General features: G+C 41.7%; 1 protein-coding gene across 1 annotated transcript in view; it reads left to right on the forward strand.

The window, feature by feature from the left end:
• The first annotated feature begins 14,145 nt into the window (after nt 1-14,145).
• Nucleotides 14,146-24,576, forward strand: part of STARD13 (StAR related lipid transfer domain containing 13) — a 612,129-nt gene continuing 601,698 nt past the window's right edge. The window contains exon 1 of the mRNA XM_069758984.1: nt 14,146-14,282. The gene's annotated coding sequence lies outside the window, so the exon portion shown is untranslated. The remainder of the gene's footprint in view (nt 14,283-24,576) is intronic.

Here is a 24,576-nt window from a genome sequence, read left to right on the forward strand (position 1 = left end):
TTTGTCTGCAAATTGAGATTCTGCTTTGGCTTTTGTCCTAAGTCATATGGCAAGGCTTATTTAAGGGTCGATATTGACTTTTAGGATTGCTACTTCCAATAGGTGGCACTAGAGTTCTAAGTCCTCTTCCTCTCTGAAGAAGCAATTTTCATATGCAAAATTCAAGAATTGGGTTCCAGTTGAATAAATTTGTTAATCTCTAATAAAACCTGGTCTCTTTTTTTAATTTATTTAATGTATGTTTTAATTTTTTATATATGTCTTGGACCACTCCTACTCAGGGAGTGGTCTGTATGGACCTCTTTTTAGAGCTAATTCATCTGTTTAATCTACCGTATTTGAATTTTTCAAACATACAGCATTCTGTTAACTTGACAAAGTTCCTTAAACACTTTATTTCCTTGGAAGTTTTTTTATACATTTTACTTACTACTACTGCCACGATGGATATTTTTGGACCCTTCTACACTTTTTACACTGGTGTCGATGTATTTAGCTGCCATGCTACAGTCCATTTGTGAAGATGGGAATAACCCTTTCATACCTATTTTATATCTGAATGTTGTAGTGTTCTCTTATTTTTTTTCTCACTAATGGACAATGTTACACTAATACTTCCTTTGGTTTTGGTTCTCTGGTTATCATGAACATTTTGGAATCCTGTCATCAGCAGGCGCAACTCCATCCATGAGTCTTTTAATGTGGCCAAAACCATTAAGGCCTCATTCAGACGTCTGTGTTACCCGTCCATGTTCTATCCAGGTTTTTCACAGATAGAACACGTACTCATTTTAGTCTATGGTGCTAGTCACATATCCGATTTTTTACGGTATCATGGATGAAAAGTACCAATACAAGTCTATTGGTCTGTGAAAATCACTGACAGCGCACGGATGGCATCTTTTAAGTTTTGACTCTCTAAATATTTTACAGGTTTAGTTAATAAGGCCATGGGTTTCTATAGTTTTCATAATTACTAGTATTTTATATCACTATGTTACGGTATTTATATTATTTATTTTGTAATATATAACTATGTTGCTTACTATCTCTTTGTATTTCTAATTGTTTTTAGCTCTATGATTTTATACCATCCTTTAGCACTTCTATCGTATATAGTCTGCCCTTGTTTTTCTTATTTTTGGCGTTTGTTCAAATTCTCTCTTTTGCAGATTGATGCCCCTCTTGTTTATATGCTCATGGCTGTTTTCAGGCTGCAGCTTGCATTGGCTCCATCTGAGCTGTGTGTGAATATTAAGAGAGCAAACATGGAAATCATCACATTTATTGTTTACAGTTCTAAATATTTAACATGTCGATGTATGGTTAGCCATGATAGATATGTTGATCCAATGTCAGCTTTTGCAACAGTACATCAGATTGTTGCAACTAACATACTGTATAATACAGATCTGTGTTTTTATTTCTTAAAAAATAACAAAGAATATAAAATATACCACACATGGAAGTGTTTTAAAGAAAATATGTTACCTGGATTGGTGCCCACATACTCTGAAAATATAGACTATTGTACAATGGGAAGGGCAGGATTAAGGCTGATAAATGGCATTCTTTGTGTAGCAAGTCACCTCCCCTTAAGATCCTTTAAGGGAATGCCAACAAATATCCATAAGGATCACACATCATAGTTTTATACCTTACATGAAGACTTTAAGATTTTCACCACACACCCAATTATTAAGGCTCATTCTTGGCTGTGGGATATCTTCTCGTATATTCTCTTTTAACAAGAGGGTGGCATCTAATAATCAATCATCCATGCAGAGGTCAGGAGGAGAAGAAGGAACATTAAATAACCACTATATAGAGGGCAGAAATGAAAGAAGAACCAGGACAGAAAAAAAGAACCAATGAAACCAATTTGGTATACTGGATTGAGACTAGGATGGAGAACCAAACCAAATGGAGCAGGGCCATAGGATTATAATGTAGAGATAAGATCTGGAAGGAAATAGGAAGGTGAAATAAGCACCACATAAGGATGTATATGATACTAAAAAAAAGCAAGTTTGACACAGCTTTTTACTGCAGTCTATTATGCAATTAATGGAGCAGAGCTCGGGCATGTGCACCTCCCTTTTATTCAAGACGGGACTCGGCAAAGCTCAGTTTCAGGGATTCAGTTCTCTGTTAGGCCGGTTTCACACGTCAGTGTCTCCGGTACGTGAGGTGACAGTTTCCTCATGTACCGGAGACACTGACACACGTAGACACATAAAAATCAATGCATCTGTTCAGATGTCAGTGATTTTTTGCGGACCGTGTCTCCGTGTGCCAAACACAGAGACATGTCAGTGTTCGTGGGAGCGCATGTATTACACGGACCAATTAAAGTCAATGGGTCCGTGTAAAACACGTACCGCACACGGATGTTGTCCGTGTGCAGTCCGTGTGCCATGCAGGGGACAGCGCTACATTAAGCGCTGTCCCCCCCCACTGGTGCTGAATCTACAATTCATATCTTCCCTGCAGCAGCGTTTGCTTCATAGAAGATATGAATAATAGGGGAGGAGCCGCATATTCATTACTGTAATCGGCGGCCCCACATGACCGCATACAGGAGAAGATGCGGCCAGACCAGGAAGCAGCGACAGCCAACGAGGGAGCCTGGTGAGTATTTTCAGAACGGCGGGGGGGGCGCACAGGGGGTGGGGGGGCGGGGGGCACATAGATCTTTATTTTAAACACTATTATTCATATCTTCTATGCAGCAAACGCTGCTGCAGGGAAGATATGAATCGCGGATTCAGCACGATGCAGGGGACAGCGCTAAACTCTAGCGCTGTCTCCTGCACGGTGCGTGTGGTACCCAGTGGGCACGTGTGCCACACTGATGTGCCACGTGAGCACACAGACACACGGACACGGATAACTCCAGTACCGATTTTATACGGTACTGGAATTATCTGGACGTGTGAAACCGGCCTTATAGGGAGTTATAGGTTCCCAGCAGTTGGACCCCCAGCAGTCTGTAAATTAATCTCTATATGATGGATAGGATATAAAGCTTTAGGCCGGGGTCACACTTAAAATCGGTCCAAGTCTCCCTGCCGAGAGTCGCACAAGTGTTCTCCGTATGGTCATCCATGTGTAATGCGTTTGCAATGCGATGATGTGATTTTCTCGCACCTATGTATCTGTATGACATCCGTATGAAATGTGTATGGATTTACATTTCGCACTGACTTTCCCCATTGAATTAAATGGCTCAGTGGGCTGAAATGAGGAAAATGTGTGCGTATTTCTCGCAAGCTACACTGATGGTCCGTGTGGTATCCGATTTATTCTCGAACCCATAGACTTGCATTGGCGAAAAAAACGGTGATGTGAGCTTCCCCATAGATTAACATCTGTCCGAGTGCTATGCGATGTTTTCTCGCATAGCACTCATCCGTATTTGATGCTAGTGTGACCCCAGCCTTATTCTCAATAACAATATAAGGTATCTATTCAAGGGAAATGCTGGAATGTACAGATTTAGCTTTTCCTAATATTTACTTTTTACCTCAGTGTTCCATCTGTGTTTCTTCCATTTTTATCTGAACTATTGGATAAAATTAATAGAAAATACTAGACCGTTTTCCTCAGATACAACACAGATGACATAAGAGCAAACAGTTCGTTTTACATGGCTGCCAAAATGGAAATGGATGTGTGAAGATAGTCTAAGTCTTGTTCAGGCTTTCACGCAGCTGAATTTTCGAATGAATCCCGCACCTCAGCTCACTTGCATTTTTCCTTGCATTTTTTTATGCGTTTTTGTCTCTCTTTGCTATTTTGGATTTAGATATAGCTAGATATTGGTGAGATAAATAATTAGTGCCGTGCGTGTGTAGTTTACTGTAAGATATTAGATTAGATGTGCAAAGATATAGATTGAAAAAGGTCCACATCTTGGACCGAAACGTCACACATGGGCCATTAAACTGCACGTAAATCATTACCTTGCATTGTTGTACTGTCTTCAATTTTTTGGATTTATTTACAAGGTTTGGTACATGCCTCGGAGGCTTTTTGCACCCAACAATCTTTATTTGTGCTGCTTTTTGTCTTTCTTTTTTCAAAGATATAGATAAATAGATATGGAGTATGCTAGCTTATATTATCAGGCTGGGAAGGTTCATGGTTAGTTTGCCCTTCCCAACCTAAAAATACAAACCCGCAGCCTCCCCAGAATTGACACATCACATTAGATGCGCCAATCTTGGCGCTTTGCCCGGCTCTTCCTGATTGCCCTGGTGCGGTGGGAATCAGGTTAATGGTTAATGGGGTTGATGACAACTGTGATTTGTCAAAAATCACAACTGCCATCAACCTCGGGGGTTAGTAATGGAGAGGTATCTATCAGACACTCTCATTATTTACCCGGTAATAAAAAATAAAAACACACAGAAAAAAATACTTTATTTGAACAAAGACTCCCCTACATTATCCCTCATTCACCAATTTATTGAAAAATAAAAAAAATCCCATGCAAGTCAACCGTAATCCAACGAATCCAAAGTAGGCCAGAAATGGTTACTTGAAAAAGACAGAATTAAAAGCAATAAGCTCCATCATTCACCAATTTATTACCCAAAATGTTCCCACGAAGCTCCAATGTAGTCCACGTTCCTTGATGTCTCTGTCGCCTGTGAATAGCAGTAAAGTGACTGCTGTTCACAGACATCGGGTACTGACGACAACTCTCATCAGCGTCGCTGTCTCCTGCTGTGCTCAGCGAGACTTGACGAGGAGGCAAGTGTTGGAAACCCTTAAGTGACTGCAAAAGACCTGCAGCAAGATTTGATGGCATCAGGCCTTGAGGTTTCACAGTAAGATGCACAATAAGCGCTGAAGGTTTCCTTTCTCGTACTCCAAGAAGTACACCTATATTGACAAAACACAAGAAAATTTGGCTCCAATATAATGAAAACATTATAAATAAACCACAGGAGTTTTGACATTCTGTTCTATGGAATGTTGAAATAAAACTAGAACTTTTCAAGCCAATGGATTAGCAGCATGTCTGGTGGAGGAAGAATGAAGCATACACTGATGTGAGGAACCTGAAGTTTGGGTGCATTGGAACTACCAACAGGACAATGCATACCTTATACCCAAGCATAACTTATAGCCCACCAAGGCTTGATTTGAGAAGTCCTGGAGAGGTCGTTACAGTCACTTGACTTGAGCCACGTGGAAAATCTTTGGCAAGCTTTAAAGAAGGCTGTTGCAGAACGCATACCCAAGAATATTAGTGAACTGGAGGTCGTTGCCTATAAAAAATGGGCTAAGATTCCTCAGGAACACTGACAGAAGTTAATGTCTGGCTATGCAACTTGCTTGCAGCAGGTCAAGCGGCAGGTTCCGGTGCCAAGGATGCTATGCGAGAAGGACCTGCCATGATGTCACGGTCATGTGACCGCGACGTCATCACAGGTCCTGCGCTCATACCAACCCTGGGACGGTAACCGCTCCATGCATTGCGATCTTGCGAGATGATGACATACGGTCTCACGTGACCGCAATGCACTCTTGAGACCGGAGCGCGCGAGGAGCATCGGTGTGAAGCGGGAGCCAACGGAAGGTGAGTATATAACTATTTTGAATCTTAATTATTTTTTTTAACAGGGATATGATGCCTACATTGCTATATACTACGTGGGCTGTGCAATGTACTACGTGGGCTGTGCAATGTACTACGTGGGCTGTGCAATGTACTGCGTGGGCTGTGCTATATACTATGTGGGCTGTGCAATATACTGCCTGGGCTGTGCAATATACTGCAGGGCTATGCAATATACTATGTGGGCTGTGCAATATACTACGTGGGCTGTGCAATATACTACATGGGCTGTGCAATATACTACATGGGCTGTGCAATATACTACGTGGGCTGTGCAATATACTACGTGGGCTGTGCAATATACTGCGTGGGCTGTGTAATATACTGCGTGGGCTGTGCTATATACTGCGTGGGCTGTGCAATATACTGCGTGGGCTGTGCAATATACTACGTGGGCTGTGCAATGTTCTACGTGGGCTGTGCAATGTACTACGTGGGCTGTGCAGTGTACTGCGTGGGCTGTGCAATGTACTACGTGGGCTGTGCAATATACTACGTGGGCTGTGTTATACACTACGTGGGCTGTGTTATACACTATGTGGCCTGTGTTATACACTATGTGGCCTGTGTTATATACTGCGTGCGAGGGCTGTTATATACTACGTGAACTGTGTTATATGCTACGTGGGCTGTTATAAACTACGTGGCTGTGTTATATGCTATGTGGGCTGTTATACACTCCGTGGGCTGTGCTATATACTACGTGGGCTGTGCTATATACTCCGTGGGCTGTGCTATATACTACGTGGCTGTACTATATACTATGGCTGTGCAATATACTACGTGGATGTGCAATATACTATGTGGCTGTTCTATTTACTATGCGGGCTGTTATATACTACATGGCTGTGCTATATACTGCGTGGCCAACCGCGAACAATCAGCGACAGGCACTAATTGGTCGCGGCTGGCCGAATCCTGTGTATTCAATGTATTATTCTACAATCTTCATAAATAAACTACATACATATTCTAGAATACCAGATGCACTAGAATCGGGCTATCATCTAGTAATAAAGTGGTTTTAAAAAATTGTTCTTGTTCGATTGTTTGTTTTTGCAAACAGCAGAAAGTTTGTACACTTTAATAAGAAACCTATTTTGCAGTGTTGGTGAATAGTTTTGTTTGCAGCTGTAGAACTTCCAGCATATATAGAGTTAACAATCCCCTTACATATAGACAAGAAGGAAGTTACCCACCACCCCAGGTGTTGTAGGTTTCTGCATATATGTGGAATGTGTCGCAGTAAAAAAAAGTAGAATTAAGAAGATTAATATTTTTTGGTTAGACAACATAATTCTTATACTCTTTCTTCGGTAAGCCTACATGGCTTACTTATATAACATTGTGCGATGGCGAGGCTGTTGTTCCTCCATTTATTAAATAGTAGTAAACGTTAACAAGTCAGTGAACTACTATTAGTATGTAATTTGATCGCAACGAAAAGTTGAATCCAGGTGCTTCAGGTTATATTGGGTTATTGTATGAACACAGGGGGGTTGGAGCGTTTGGCATGTGATACCTATGATCTCATTCTGAATACTATGATAATCTTTATTAGCCATCTTCTGCTTTCCTGCATTTCTTTCTACAGAAAAAAGCAAACAACCAACATGTTATTAGAATTTTTATTATATGCGGTCAAATAAATATTATAAATTCTAACCTGGGACACTCAGATCTCTATATGATTATATGAGAAATTAATAAGCACATTTTATTATATGCTGTTAACCTAAAGGCAAAAATCCAGCAACTACGATACATCTGCAACCCTGCCTCTCTAGCTGTGCGAACACTGCAACTGCCGTCATTGTTGTCAAGACTAGCCTTACATAGAGATACAGACTGTGGACCATCGCTGTAAGGCCTTGTTCACAATTAGCATTTTTAATATTTTTTTTGATGCAAAAAAAAACTCAGTATTTTACAGTAGCACAAAATATACGAGACTTCTAAAATCTCATTCACATGGTGTGTTTTTTCCTTACATTTTTTTGAACTTCTGTGTTTTTTTTTATCAAACAGCAGCATAATAATTCTTTAAGAATTTTTGCCTCTTTTTTTTATCCATTCAATTAAATGTATAAAAAACACATCTATAACTCATCAAACATGCGTGTAATGTACATAGCGCTTTTCCTGCCAACACTTTGCAAAAAAGCACCGTGTGTACATACTGTAACAGTATAGGCAGCGGACTGTTGTAGATGTATTAAGAAAATTGAAGTAGCCAAGATTTTAATTGACTTAACCCCTTTACCCCCAAGGGTGGTTTGCACGTTAATGACCGGGCCAATTTTTACAATTCTGACCACTGACCCTTTATGAGGTTATAACTCTGGAACGCTTCAACGGATCCCAGTGAATCTGACATTGTTTTCTCGTGACATATTGTACTTCATGACAATGGTAAAAATTCTTTGATAGTACCTGCGTTTATTTGTGAAAAAAACGGAAATTTGGCGAAAATTATGAAAATTTCGCAATTTTCCAACTTTGAATTTTTATGCAATTAAATCACAGAGATATGTCACACAAAATACTTAATAAGTAACATTTCCCACATGTCTACTTTACATCAGCACAATTTTGGAACCAAAATTTTTTTTTGTTAGGGAGTTATAAGGGTGAAAAGTTGACCAGCAATTTCTCATTTCTACAACACCATTTTTTTTTAGGGACCACATCTCATTTGAAGTCATTTTGAGGGGTCTATATGATAGAAAATACCCAAGTGTGACACCATTCTAAAAACTACACCCCTCAAGGTGCTTAAAACCACATTCAAGAAGTTTATTAACCCTTCTGGTGCTTCACAGGAATTTTTTGAATGTTTAAATAAAAATGAACATTTAACTTTTTTTCACAAAACATTTAATTCAGCTCCAATTTGTTTTATTTTACCAAGGGTAACAGGAGAAAATGGACCGCAATCATTGTTGTACAATTTGTCCTGAGTACGCCAATACCCCACATGTGGGGGTAAACCACTGTTTGGGCGCATGGCACAGCTCGGAAGCGAAGGAGCGCCATTTGACTTTTCAATGCAAAATTGACTGGAATTGAGATGGGACGCCATGTTTCGTTTGGAGAGCCCCTGATGTGCCTAAACATTGAAACCCCCCACAAGTGACACCATTTTGGAAAGTAGACCCCCTAAGGAACTTATCTAGAGGTGTGGTGAGCTCTTTCACCCACCAAGTGCTTCACAGAAGTTTATAATGTAGAACCGTAAAAATAAAAAATCATATTTTTTCACAAAAATTATCTTTTCGCCCCCAATTTTTTATTTTTCCAAGGGTAAGAGAAGAAATTGGACCCCAATAGTTGTTGTACAATTTGTCCTGAGTAAGCTGATATCCCATATGTGGGGGTAAACCACTGTTTGGGCGGATGGGAGAGCTCGGAAGGGAAGGAGCGCCGTTTGACTTTTCAATGCAAAATTGACAGGAATTGAGATGGGATGCCATGTTGCGTTTGGAAAGCCACTGATGTGCCTAAACATTGAAACCCCCCACAAGTGACACCATTTTGGAAAGTAGACCCCCTAAGGAACTTATCTAGAGGTGTGGTGAGCACTTTGACCCACCCAGTGCTTCACAGAAGTTTATAATGCAGAACCGTAAAAATAAAAAAATCATATTTTTTCACAAAAATTATCTTTTCGCCCCCAATTTTTTATTTTTCCAAGGGTAAGAGAAGAAATTGGACCCCAAAAGTTGTTGTACAATTTGTCCTGAGTGCGCTGATACCCCATATGTGGGGGTAAACCACTGTTTGGGCGGATGGGAGAGCTCGGAAAGGAAGGAGCGCCGTTTGACTTTTCAATGCAAAATTGACAGGAATTGAGATGAGACGCCATGTTGCGTTTGCAGAGCCCCTAATGTACCTAAATAGTAGAAACCACTCACAAGTGACACCATTTTGGAAAGTAGACCCCCTAAGGAACTTATCTAGATGTGTGGTGAGCGCTTTGACTCACCAAGGGCTTCACAGAGGTTTATAATGGAGAGCCGTAAAAATAAAACAAAAATTTTTTCCCACAAAAATTATTTTTTAGCCCCCAGTTTTGTATTTTCTCGAGGGTAACAGGAGAAATTGGACCCAAAAATGTGTTGTCCAATTTGTCCTGAGTGCGCTGATACCCCATATGTGGGGGGAAACCACTGTTTGGGCGCATGGGAGGGCTCGGAAGGGAAGGAGTGCCATTTGAATGCAGACTTAGATGGAATGGTCTGCAGGCGTCACATTGCGTTTGCAGAGCCCCTAATGTACCTAAACAGTAGAAACCCCCCACAAGTGACCCCATATTGGAAACTAGACCCCCCCGGGAACTTATCTAGATGTGTTGTGAGAACTTTGAACCCCAAGTGTTTCACTACAGTTTATAACGCAGAGCCGTAAATATAAAAAATCTTTTTTTTCCCACAAAAATTATTTTTTAGCCCCCAGTTTTGTATTTTCCCAAGGGTAACAGGAGAAATTGGACCCCAACAGTTGTTGTCCTATTTGTCCTGAGTACGCTGATACCCAATATGTTGGGGTAAACCCCTGTTTGGGCACACGGGTGAGCTCGGAAGGAAAGAAGCACTGTTTTACTTTTTCAACGCAGAATTGGCTGGAATTGAGATCGGACGCCATGTCGCTTTTGGAGAGCCCCTGATGTGCCTAAACAGTGGAAACCCCCCAATTATAACTGAAACCCTAATCCAAACACTCCCCTAACCCTAATTCCAACGGTAACCCTAACCACACCTCTAACCCTGACACACCCCTAACCCTAATCCCAACCCTATTCCCAACTGTAAATGTAATCTAAACCCTAACTGTAACTTTAGCCCCAACCCTAACTGTAGCCCTAACCCTAGCCCTAACCCTAGCCCTAACCCTAACCCTAGCCCCAACCCTAGCCCTAGCCCTAACCCTAGCCCTAACCCTAGCCCTAACCCTAGCCCTAACCCTAGCCCTAACCCTAACCCTAGCCCTAACCCTAGCCCTAACCCTAGCCCTAACCCTAACCCTAGCCCTAACCCTAGCCCTAACCCTAGCCCTAGCCCTAACCCTAGCCCTAACCCTAGCCCTAACCCTAGCCCTAATGGGAAAATGGAAATAAATACATTTTTTTATTTTTCAGTAACTAAGGGGGTGATGAAGGGGGGTTTGATTTACTTTTATAGCGGGTTTTTTAGCGGATTTTTGATTGGCAGCCGTCACACACTGAAAGACGCTTTTTATTGCAAAAAATATTTTTTGCGTTACCACATTTTGAGAGCTATAATTTTTCCATATTTTGGTCCACAGAGTCATGTGAGGTCTTGTTTTTTGCGCGACGAGTTGCGTTTTTATTGGTAACATTTTCGGGCACGTGACATTTTTTGATCGCTTTTTATTCCGATTTTTGTGAGACAGAATGACCAAAAACCAGCTATTCATGAATTTCTTTTGGGGGAGGCGTTTATACCGTTCCGCGTTTGGTAAAATTGATAAAGCAGTTTTATTCTTCGGGTCAGTACGATTACAGCGACATCTCATTTATATCATTTTTTTATGTTTTGGCGCTTTTATACGATAAAAACTATTTTATAGAAAAAATAATTATTTTGGCATCGCTTTATTCTCAGGACTATAACTTTTTCATTTTTTTGCTGATGATGCTGTATGGTGGCTCGTTTTTTGCGGGACAAGATGACGCTTTCAGCGGTACCATGGTTATTTATATCTGTCTTTTTGATCACGTGTTATTCCACTTTTTGTTCGGCGGTATGATAATAAAGCGTCGTTTTTTGCCTCGTTGTTTTTTTTTTTTTCTTACGGTGTTTACTGAAGGGGTTAACTAGTGTGCCAGTTTTATAGGGCGAGTCGATACGGACGCGGCGATACTAAATATGTGTACTTTTATTGTTTTTTTTTTTTTTTATTTAGATGAAGAAATGTATTTATGGGAATATTTTTTTTTTTTTTTCATTATTTAGGAATATTTTTTTTTAATTTTTTTTTACACATTTGGAAATTTTTTTTTTTACTTTTTTACTTTGTCCCAGGGGGGACATCACAGATCAGTGATCTGACAGTTTGCACAGCACTCTGTCAGATCACTGATCTGACATGCAGCGCTGCAGCCTTCACAGTGCCTGCTCTGAGCAGGCTCTGTGAAGCCACCTCCCTCCCTGCAGGACCCGGATCCGCGGCCATCTTGGATCCGGGACCTGGAGCAGGGAGGGAGGGCGGCAAGACCCTCGCAGCAACGCGATTACATCGCGTTGCTGCGGGGGTCTCAGGGAAGCCCGCAGGGAGCCCCCTCCCTGCGCGGTGCTTCCCTGTACCGCCGGCACATCGCGATCATCTTTGATCGCGGTGTGCCGGGGGTTAATGTGCCGGGGGCGGTCCGTGACCGCTCCTGGCACATAGTGCCGGATGTCAGCTGCGATAGGCAGCTGACACCCGGCCGCGATCGGCGCCGCTCCCCCCGTGAGCGCTGCCGATCGCATATGACGTACTATTGCGTCCTTGGGAAGTAGGGCCCACCCCCAATGGACGCAATAGTACGTCTGATGGCAGAAAGGGGTTAAAGAGGTATTCTCATCTCCAAGATCCTATCCCAATGTGAAGTAGGTGTAATACCGTATTTTCTGGTGTATAAGACGAATGGGCGTATAAGACGACCCCCAACTTTTCCATATAAAATATGGAGTTTGGGATATACTCGCCGTATAAGATGGGGGTCATCTTATACGCCCAATCGTCTTAGGCTGGTTTCACATGTTAGTGGCTCCGGTACGTGAGATGACAGTTTCCTCACGTACCGGAGACACTGACTCACGTAGACACATTAAAATCAATGTGTCTCTGCACATGTCAGCGTGTTTTCACAGACCGTGTCCATTTGAAAAACATGGAGACATGTCAGTGTTTGTGGGAGCGCACAGATCACATGGACCCATTAAAGTCAATGGGTCCGTATAAAACACGTACCGCACACGGATGCTGTCCGTGTGCAGTCCGTATGCCGTGCAGGAGACAGTGCTACAGTAAGCGCTGTCACCCCCGCGTGTGGTGCTGAAGCCCCATTCATTTCTTCTCTCCAGCAGCGTTCGCTGGAGCGAAGGAATGAAAAATCATTTTTAAAAATTTTTGTTGTTGTTAAAATAAAGTTCCCGGTAATCAGCCCCCTTCCCACCCCCTGTGCGCCCACCCGCTGGCATTAAAATACTTACCCATACTTGTCGCTTATTACAGTGATGAATATGCGGCTCCACCTCCCATAGGGGTGGAGCCGCATATTCATCACTGTAATAAGTGGCACCACGTGACCGCTCATACAGGAAGAGCAGCGACGCTGAGAGGATGGAAGCATCGGGGGAGCTGGGTAAGTATTTTAATGCCAGCGGGCAGGCGCACAGGGGGTGGGAGGGGGGAGATTACCGGGAACTTTATTTTTACAACAAAAAAAAAAACAAAAAAAAAGATTTTTCATTCCTTTTCTCCAGCGAACGCTGCTGGGAAGAAGGAATGAATTCTGGATTCAGCACCCAAAGCAGGGGACAGCGCTTAACTTTAGCGCTGTCTCCTGCATGGTGCGTGTGGTACCCAGTCGGCACACGGACGGCACATGGCTGCCGCACATGTGCCACACTGATGTGCCACGTGAGCACACGGACACACGGACACGGATAACTCCGGTACCGATTTTTCCGGTACCGGAATTATCTGGATGTGTGGGACAGGCCTTATACGGCGTGTGCGGTGCGGATGGTTCCCAGGGTCTGGAGGAGAGGAGACTCTCCTTCAGGCCCTGGGATCCATATTCATGTAAAAAAAAAAGAATAAAAATAAAAAATATGGATATACTTACCCTCCGACGGCTCTCAGCGGTGCAAGCAGCGGCCTCCATTCCTAAGGATGCATTGAGCGTAGGACCTGCGATGACATTGCGGTAAAAAGAGTGCAGCATTCAGTGGGTTGAGCCCTGGTCCATCCGGTCTCGGGCCAGCGGACTAGAGCACCCACTGACCCGGTGTCTCCACACCATCTAAAAGCAGGATTCCCACAGTTTTACTAATCTGACTTAGGTCATCACATGACCCTTAGTTCCTACAAATATGGGACCTCAAGAGGATATCCCGCACATAGAATGGCCTTGTATGTCTTCCTACTCATACACAGTAAAATGACTTCACTGAAAAAAAATGTGTGGTCTTGATATAATTGGTTTTAGAGCTGGATTCCCAAACTTTTTAATTTTTTTTTTACAAGACAATTTATCCCTAAAAAAATCACGGCAACAAGCAATTTTTATGGACAAATTTGAAAAATAAATGCTAGTGATTAAATGTGGAATATTGTCAATGAACTAAATGGAAAACATTTTTTTTCAACATTAAAGTGACAGACAGAACAGCCTTCCCTCCTCGCTCCTGTCTTGCTGGAGTAATTTCACTGCTGCTAGGGAGGCAGTCTTAGCCTAAGGGATTCTTGTACATAGTTTTTTTTTTCTTTTTTACAGAGGTGTTGTTTAGCCTGTGTGCTGAAATGCCATATATTAGGAATCCAGCATTATCCGGCTTCATTGCCCCCAGTACTCCTGCTGGATTATGCTCCTTGCTCCCTGGACCCTGTTTGCTGCGATTCCCAGGATGTGCCGACCGTACAGGTAATGTTTAATCTTGTCAACGTCATAGTAGAAAATGGGACTTACTCTTTTACTTTCTGTAGTTGAAAAATTCTGCATTCATTAAAGTGAAAGGCGTAAATTACGGCTTTATGAATGAAGAAAGTATAAACCAACCTGGGGTTATTTCAACCGCTTTACACCTACAACTATCTGTGAATTAAATTGTATGCTGGGAGTTGTAGTTTTTTTAACGTCCACAATGCGCAATGTGCATCTGCTAGCTGGGAGTTGTAGTTTCACAACACCGGGAGGCACAAGCTGCACGCTGCTGAGCTAAAGTATTGCTCAAATATATAGAACATTTGTAAATCTATTATCTTAACCAGGATCACGTGGTAATGCTGATTTCTGTGTTGTTCGTATTTTAGTTGCATGGTTTAGAATGGTAACATGTGAATTGCATTCATTCCTTACATTAAGATTTGTGAATTTCTCAAACTCCAGGAAAAGGTTAACTTACCGTTCGCCTTACCTTAGCATACAATTTATTGCACATTTATGCCGTTTAACATATGAGCGTGCAGTGTATTAATGGAATTGTAGCATTATCGTAGAATTTAGTTCTGTAGTCAATAATCACTATTGTTGTTTTACATTCGTGTATTTTCACTTTCAATCATAAAATGTCATTTTGTGTATTTTGTAGTTATTATAATTATGGCAATATGGCTGCGTAATGGAATCTGTCAGTAGGATCAACCCTCCTAAGCCGTTTGTATGGGCATGTAGGTCATAGGAAGCTGAATTAAATGATACCTTGATATCTGCGATCTGGTGTTTTTTTTCCAGAATAATTCATATTTTTTATTTATGTAAATGAGCTGTTAAAATCTATGGGCCGGACATAGATCTCCCTGAGAATCTGCCTCCAGAGAATATTTTAGATGAAAGAGGGGAGTCACCAATGTGAGCCATGTAATGACTGAAAGTCTGCTCTCCTGATCTACATGTCTCATGTTGGTAACTGCCCCTTTATTTATAAGAAGCTCTCAGGGAGATCTATGTTCGGCCCGTAGATCTAAACAGCTCTTTTACACATAAGAAATATGGATTGCTCTGGAATAAAACATCAGATTGCAGATGTCAAGATCCCCTTAAGCAGCCACGTTGCCACAATTATAATTTCTACAATAGACACAAAATTACAGGGTTGAAAATAAAATCAAATCACACAAATGTAAAGTAATATAGTGATTACTAACTACAGGACTAAATTCTATAATAATATACATGTACAAATATACAGTAATTTAAAGCTCATTTACATACTAAGTTAAACGTGGATTTTTCTGGAATAAAACATCAGATTGCAGATATCAAGGTGTCATTTTGTTCCTTTTCCTGTGACCTATATATCATAAAGACGGCTTAGGAAGGTTAATCCTACTGTCAGATTCTTTTTGGCGTCCTTGCAGAGTTTGGGTCCATTTTTCAGGTAATCTTCCGATTTTCATCCAGAAAAAAACACATGATTATTTCTGTATTCTCATCAATATGGCATCCGTTTTTATGCATCATCAGTAGTTATTATTTATGTACATGATCAATACAGTTGCATATGATAAAGAATTACAAAGTATCTGTAAAAATCAGATGTGATAAAAGTGATCCATATGGGATTGGATTTTTTTTCTCGCTCCCATAGACTTGAATAGGTTAATCTCGTCTGACTTATAGAAGAGACTAGTGCATGCTGCCATTTTTTTCACACGCATATTTGGTCCATGAAAGAATGAAGTGCGAGTGTATGTAGCAGGCTCAGGAGTTGAGCCCACACCATACCCAGCAGATTCCAGCTGTGTTACAAAGCCACCATCGACCTCTAACAGCATTGACCAAAGCTTGCTCCAATCGCTTCAATATAACTATTTAAATCACATATGTCAAACTCTGGCCCGCGTGCCAAATGTGACCTGCAGGGTGAGTATATTTGGCCAGCGACGCCATCTCACTCTTTCAGCTATATTGGCATCCTAGATGATGATATAATTGAAAGCAATGATGGAGGATGGTGTGTCAGCTTACTGTATGGAGCACTGTGTGGGGCTATTATACTGTATGGAGCACTGTGTGGGGCTATTATACTGTATGGAACACTATGTGGGGCTATTATGCTGTATGTAGCACTTTCTGTGGACATTATATAGCATGGAGCACTATGTGTGGCTGTTTTACTGTATGAAGCACTATATAGGGATATTATACAGTACTTTATGGAGTCCTATGTGGGGCCTATTAGGCTAAATGCACACATTCAGGAATGTCTGCAGAATAATCCTGAGCAAAACCGGACTCCCTGTGCAAGAAATCCACTCGCATTTTTTTCACGGTTTTCTGCGCATTTTTGCGCTTTTTTTGTGGATTTTTCACTATTTTCCCGCTTCACAAATGCAATAATATAGTGGCAAAACCACGAAAAGTCCGCAAAATAAATGAGCATGCTGCGTTTTTTTCACGGAAAAAAATGCAGCATGTACAAAAAATTGTGGAATTCATAAAAAATGATGTATGGTTAATGTAAGCGTGCTTTAAGCATCTTTGCAGCGGAAAACCACCGAAAAAATGCGAAAAATCCTGAACGTGTGCACATAGCCTTATACTGAATGGAGCACTAAGTGGGGCCTATTATACTGTATGCAGCACTATGTGGGGCACATTATACTATATGGAGCACTATGTGGGGCCATTATACTATATGAGACACTATGTGGGGACATTACACTGTATGGAGCACTGTTTGGGGTTATTATACTCTATGGAGTACTTTTTGTGGCCATTTGTACTGTATGGAGCTCTAAGTGGGGCCTATTATACTGTATGGAGCACCATGTTGGCCCATTATACTGTATGGAGTATTATGTGGGGCACATTATACTATATGGAGCACTATGTGGGTCCATTATACTGTATGGAGCACTGTGTAAGGCCATTAGACTCTATGGAGTACTTTTTGTGGCCATTTGTATTGTATGGAGCACTCTATGGGGCCATTATACTGTATGGAGCACTATGTGGGATCATTATACTATATGAAGGTCTATGTGTGGCCCATCATACTGTATGGAAGGCTGTTTAAGGATTACGGGTGAAGAATTATACTGTGACATGGTCACCATTTTGTGTTGGGGTGATTGAGAGAGGTGGGTACGATAGGGTCATCATAGCGTCCGTGAGGAGGGTAATGTGGAGGAATTCACTGTTGGGGTATCATAATGTCTGGGGGGCTCTTTTGTTTTCATCGTACTTTAGTATCTGCATTATTCAATTTTTTTTTATCTTTTGTCATATATTTAAATTAGACCATTGGGCCATATGCTTTTTTACTGCTCTTACATAAAATATTATATCATTCTAATATTTTACCCTAAGATCTATTAATTAAAATTTATTTTGTGGGATAATCCCTTTAAGTTAGTTTCCATATCAAAAAGTTCATCATTATGTTTGATTACGAAAAACTTCCTCAATTGTAGACATTTTTTAATAAATATCAAGATTGTTCTCGCTACTTTGTCCAAGTGTTTAATTTTAGCCCTCTGTGTATTTGAGTTTGTCTGCTTTAAATACTGCTGTCAATCACTGACAGTGGCTTGTAAATGGCATAATCGCCAGTGCTCTCGTGCATCAGCTTCCATCGCAGGGTTGTCAATTTCATTTTTTATTTTTTATGGACAGCTTAAAAAAAACACACGGACAACTAACAATTTTTACGGACATATTGTAAAGCCATAAAAAGTAATTATAATTATCAGTGATACATGTCTACAGCCCAAATTTTGGATATGAAGACATCAGCTGCAATCACTGGAAATTGTAAAATGATGATAATTACAGTCATAAAAAATCTGAACAGGCTTCTCTAGTTTACCAAAAACTATGGATGCATCAAATTTTTTTTCAGACAGGTGATAAGTGCCCTAATATTACAGACTGTCCAGGAATTTCTGGACAGTTGGCAACCCTGTCCCATCAGCCCTACAGCAACTTAATCCCAGAAAGCTGATTGGTTGTCATGTCAGCCATGGGCCTGCTGAAGGCTTTTTGCTTCAATCATAGCCCTTATATGAGTCCCGGACGTTTTTTACCATATTCCGCAGCAAGAGGACTAAAAATAGTGAAAAATGAATAACATTTTGAATCATTCCCTTTAAAAATACCTAAAATAACATACCTAAAAATTATCTATTAAAGCAACACCCCAGTGGGGTTTTTTTTTTTTATTACAGCACTGGAGTGGTGTCACTAATCTAAATTCCCTGCCTCTAGTATTACACTCACCAGCCACTGTCTTCATGGAGTCACTCTCGTCTCGACCGCCATCTTTTAACCGCAACAGCCCTCGGTTTAAGTCTAGAAAAGTCTCCGTCTGGCTGCGTTCTGGGTTTCATACAATTACAGTGCCTTGCGAAGGTATTTACCCCCTTGGCATTTTTCATGTTTTGCTATCTCACAACCTGGAATTTCACTGTTTTTGGAGAGTTTGTCATCAGTTCATGTAAGGAACATGCCTACAACTGTGAACATGTGTTTTTCTTTTTATTGTGAAGCAAACAACAAATAGTACAAAATAACTGAAAATTTCAGTGTGCATAATTATTCATCCCCCTAAAGTCAGTACTCTGTACAGCCTCCTTTTGCAGCAATTACAGCTGCAAGTCGCTTTGGATAGGTCTCTATGAGCTTTTCACTTCTTGCCACTGGGATTTTTGCCCATTCCTCAAGGCAAAACTGCTCCAGCTCCTTCAAATTAGATGGTTTCCTCTGGTGAACAGCGATCTTCAAGTCTGACCACAGATTCGCAATACAGTTCACATGTGCCGGCGCACTATGTCCCGGAAGTATTTCGCTGTGTTCCGGGACATAGTGCGCCGGCACATGCGCATTAATGCTTTTCGGCTTTGCCCACAGTTGGGCAAAGCATACTGCGCGTGCGCAAGGCGAGATTGCATTGCACAAGCGTGTACTACGGAGGAAACCTAATCAAATTCAAGACAATATTGCGGCCGGGGGAAAGGAAGGGGTGCATGAAAGAACAGAAAACACCGCCCATCTGACCATTAACAGAGCCCGCCAAATTCAGGTGACAGAGTCCCTTTAAGGTCTGGGCTTTGACTAGGCCACTCCAAATCATTTGTGCGTTTTCCCTTGAACCACTCAAGTGTTGCTTTAGCAGTATGCTTTGGGTTATTGTCTTGTTAGAAGGTGAACCTTCGTCCCAGTTACAAATCACTGACAGACTGAAACATGTTTTGCTCAAGAATATCCCTGTATTTTGCATCATTCATCTTCCCCTCAACTCAGACCATTTTCCTTGTCCCTGCTGCCGAAAAACATCCCCACAGCATGATGCTGCCACTATGTTTTACTGTGGAAATGGTGTTCTTGGGGTGATGAGCTGTGTTGGTTTGGCACCAAACGTTTACCTTCGTGGCCAAAAAACGTCCATTTTCATCTCATCTGACCACCTTCCTCCATGTATTTGTAGAGTCTCCAACATGTCTTTTGGCAAACTCAAAATGAGTTTTGGGTGTAAATAAAGGCTTTTTTTCTCTTCACTCTTCCATAAAGACCACCTCTATGGAGTGTACGGTTTATTGTGATCATATGGACAGATAGTCCAGTCTCTGCTTGGGAACCGTGCAACTCCTTCAGGGTTACATTTGGTGTCTGTGCTACCATGTTCTTTCCTTTTGATGGTAATGGATTTGATGGTGCTCCGGGGAATCCCAGGAGTAGAGAGCGTACATTTTTTTTTCTTCTCTGCACCCGTGTCTGTGTGAGTACTATGTGTATAAGCAAATTTTTCTACTCTGCACACGTGTCTTTGATAGTACTGTGTGTAAAAAACAATGTTTTCTCCCCTGTATCTGTGGGAGTGCTGTGCCTTAAAAACACATAAAAAAATGAGGAGAGCATCAAATATGGGACGTGGATGTGGCCATGGTGCTGCTGATCTAGCGTGCCTGTAATACAGCCTAGTGTAGTGTGGCCGTTATACAGGCTGGTGTAGCATGTCCATAATACAGCCTGGTGGAACATGTCTGTAATACAGGCTGATGCAGCATTTCCATAATACACCTTTTACACAGCCCATAACTTGATAACTTTTTACATACACTCATTGGCATGCTGTAATTGTGATAGAGGGCTTCATATACAAAACTTATTCAATTTAAATTCTTTTTCAATTTGTCCTAACATTTTCAGAGGCCAAGTCAAGTTTTTTCTTTTTACCATCTTGTTGTGTTTCCTGTTGTCTCATATCGGTTCCATCTGCTGGAAATGAGTGTTCATTCTAGTCACATACAGGTGCTTCTGACAAAATTAGAATATCATCAAAAAGTTTATTTATTTCAGTTCTTCATTACAAAAAGTGAAACTCATATATTTTATATTCATTACAAACAGAGTGATCTATTTCAAGTGTTTATTTCTGTTAATGTTGATGATTATGGCTTACAGCCAATGAAAACCCAAAAGTCATGATCTTAGAAATTTAGAATAATTAACAAAAAACACCTGCAAAGGCTTCTTAAGCATTTAAAAAGGTCCCTTAGTGTGTTTCAGTAGGCTCCACAATCATGGGGAGGGAAGACTGCTGACTTGACAGATGTCCAGAAGGCAGTCATTGACACACTCTACAAAAGGTAATTGCTAAAGAAGCTGGCTGTTCACAGAATGCTGTATCCAAGCATATTAGTGGAAAGTTGAGTGGAAGGAAAAAGTGTGGTACAAAAAGGTGCACAAGCAACTGGGATAAATGCAGCCTTGAAAGGATTGTTAAGAAAAGGCCATTCAAAAATTTGGGGGAGATTCACAAGGAGGTGACTGCTGCTGGAGTCATTGCTTCAAGAGCCACCACACACAGACGTATCCAGGACATGAGCTAAAAGTGTTGCATTCCTTGTGTCAAGCCACTCATGACTAATAGAAAACTCCAGAAGCGTCTTACCTGGGCCAAGGAGAAAAAGAACTGGACTGTCGCTCAGTGGTCCAAGGTGTTGTTTTCAGATGAAAGTAAATTTTGCATTTAATTTGGAAATCAAGGTTCCAGAGTCTGGAGGAAGAGTGGAGAGGCCACAATCCAAGCTGCTTGAGGTTTAGTGTGAAGTTTCCATAATCAGTGATGGTTTGGGGAGCCATGTCATCTGCTGGTCTAGGTCCACTGTGTTTTATCAAGACCAAAGTCAGCGCAGCCATCTACCAGGAAATTTTACAGCCCTTCATGCTTCCCTCTGCCAACAAGCTTTCTGGAGATGGGAATTTCGTTCTCCAGCAGGACGTGGCACGTCTCCACACTGCCAAAAGTACCAATACCTGGTTTAAAAACAATAGTATCACTGTGCTTGATTGGCCAGCAAACTCACCTGACCTTAACCACATAATTAATCTATGGGGTATTGTCAAGAGGAAGATGAGAGACACCAGACCCAATAATGCAGATGAGCTGAAGGCTGCTATCAAAGCAACCTGGGCTTCTATAACACCTCAGCACTGCCACAGGCTGATCGCTTCAAGGCCACGCCGCATTGATTCAGTAATTGATGCAAAAGGAGCCCCCACCAAGCAGTGAGTGCATTTACTGAACATACATTTTAGTAGGCCAACATTTCAGATTTTAAAATCATTTTTCAATCTGGTGTTATAAAGCATTCTAATTTACTGAGATAATGACTTTTGGGTTTTCATTGCCTATAAGCCATAATCATCAACATTAACAGAAATAAACACGTGAAATAGATCACTCTGTCTGTAATGACTCCATATAATATGAGTTTCACTTTTTGTATCGAGGAACTGAAATAAATTAACTTTTTGATGATTTTGTGAGAAGCACCTGTATATACTATTCACCCACTCATGTTTAATAGACCCATCCATGGTCTTTTATTATATTTGTGATTTTATCTTTCGTAATTAAGACGTAGTTGTTATTATATTCACATGTTTGTCTGGCATTTTTTTCACTTTTTCGGTGTTATATTATTATGATTATCTTTTAAAGGGCAGATGCCAGAGTGTTACTGTAAATTAAGATGAACTTTATGACTGGGAAGGAGATGTCATTACACTAATTTTTTGAGCTTCTAACCATAGTTGAATTTATTTTCTGTAACTTGAATCCTGTGACCAGACAAAATTGTCAATGATAGTTTCATGAGAAGAAGCTGTTTCAAGAGTTAAGACAATTCTCAAAGTTTCCAGTTTCTGTCAATGACGTTCCCTGAATTGCTATTTTACACTACTAGATCCTATATTGTAATTTGATCCTCCTGCACTCCTTACTGGGCAATACCTTATATTCCTCAAGTTGTCAGACTGTATTGTTTCGGTCTGACTTATTTGACAATCTCAGGATACATTTCCTCTGTCATTTAGAATATTACTTACCTTTGACACCTTTGACACTGTCAATTGAGCTGGACGCCCTCTAAGCCTTGACTGTGTCTGTGATTGCCAAGCATCTGAAGGTTTCTTAGGTTTTGATTTCCTTTAACCCCTTTACAACCGCCTCTGCGCCTTTTTACGGTTGCAGTTAAGGAGCCTTTTTCCTTAGCGCCGCTTTTTAATGGCGCAGAGAATTAGCTGAGACACCTAAGAACATGATTCTGGTTGTTTTTTACTGTCCCCACTCACGTGATCACCGTTATTCACCGAATAACTGCGTTCACAAAAAAATCTGATTTTCCATTCATCTCTCTCTCCTCTGACATGATCAAGCATATCAGAGAAGAGAGAAATGTGGTCCCCCCAGCCCCCCTTGGTAGGTCTGCCATACCCGGACCCACCTGCTCCGTCCCCCAGTCCTCTGTGTCATCTTTCTGGAAGAGAATGGCAGGCGCATGCGCAATGCCCCAGCCAATATCTGCTGGCTGGTACCCAGCAACAATAGGAGATTTTTCCTATTGGTTCATTTTTTTGATCACTGTGATAGGTTCTATCACATTGATCAAAATAAAAAAAATAGTAAATCAAACCCCCCTTTGTTAACCCTTTGGTTAGCTAAAAATAATAAAATAAAAAAGTTGTATTTTTTCCATTCTTTGCAGTTTGGGTTAGGGCTAGGTTTGGGGTTGAGGTTAGAGCTAGGGTTCGGGCTAGTTTGGGGCTAGGGTTAGGTTTGTGCTGGAGATAGGGTTGTGTTGGGGTTACGGTTGTGGTGAGGGGGTTAGCGTGGTGTTGCTGTTATGGTTGTGGTTAGGGTTGGGATTAGGGTTATGGGTGTATTGAGGTTAGGGCTGTGTTAGGGTTGGAGTTAGAATTGGGGGGTTTCCACTGTTTAGGCACATCAGGGGGTCGCCATACATGACATGGTGCCCGCCATCGTTTACAGCCAATTTTGCATTCAAAAAGTCAGACTGTGCTCCCTCCCTTCGGAACCCTACCATGCGTCCAAACAGTGGCTTTCCCCCACATATGAGGTATTGGCGTACTCAGGAGAAATTGTGGAGCGCCCCAAGGGCAGCGGGGTACTCGGTACCGGGTCCTGCGGTTCACAGGGGGAATGTCACGGTGGCTGACCCGGTCCGTGGCCCTGGGATGTCCATTTTAGTGAAAGGTCTTTAAAGGGGAAATGTTCATGATGCCACCTGTGTTATTCGGTCAGGGTGACCGACGCTGCTTTAAGGGGTCCGCTGGGGTGATGTTATGGCAGCTAGATGGTATACCTTTCCACATGTGAAGTATGTCCCCAGGGATTCCCAGTGTGTAGATGGTGGATGTGAGAGGCGCAGAGAATGAGGACACCATGTTGCAGTCTCTTTACCTTTACTGAAGACTTCAGCATCCACAGTCCAGGGCACCAGATCACAGGGCAGGCAAAGTCCGGCCGGTTTGGAGGCAAGTCCAGTGTCCCCTTGTCCAAGTGGAAATCAGTAGCCTTCTTCTAGCGCTGCAGAGTTGTAGTCCCTTACTGCTAGGCTTCTCATAAGGTCCTCACAGATGTTATAGATGTTATGTCTCACTCTCTGTCCCCCGGATAGGATAGGACAAACCCCTATGACCGGTGGCTTGAGGCGCTTTACAGGGATTCTATCATGCCCCAGACTCTAAAGGGTACCACCTTGCCTCCTGGGTGTAGGGCGGGCAGGTAACGTGAAATTAGCTGTCCTGTGGGTGTCTGGAGCAAGGCATAAAGGATCGTTGCTCCCTCGGTGTTCCGGCTACCGGGATCCTGCGCCTCAGAAGGAAGCAGCCTGTGTAGGGCTGGGCTCCTTCTGGTATCCACTCCTTTGCTATGACTTCCTTCACCCTCTCTGCAACACAGTTCTCC

Source organism: Ranitomeya imitator, chromosome 3 (assembly GCF_032444005.1).
Source record: "Ranitomeya imitator isolate aRanImi1 chromosome 3, aRanImi1.pri, whole genome shotgun sequence".
Classification (NCBI taxonomy): domain Eukaryota; kingdom Metazoa; phylum Chordata; class Amphibia; order Anura; family Dendrobatidae; genus Ranitomeya; species Ranitomeya imitator.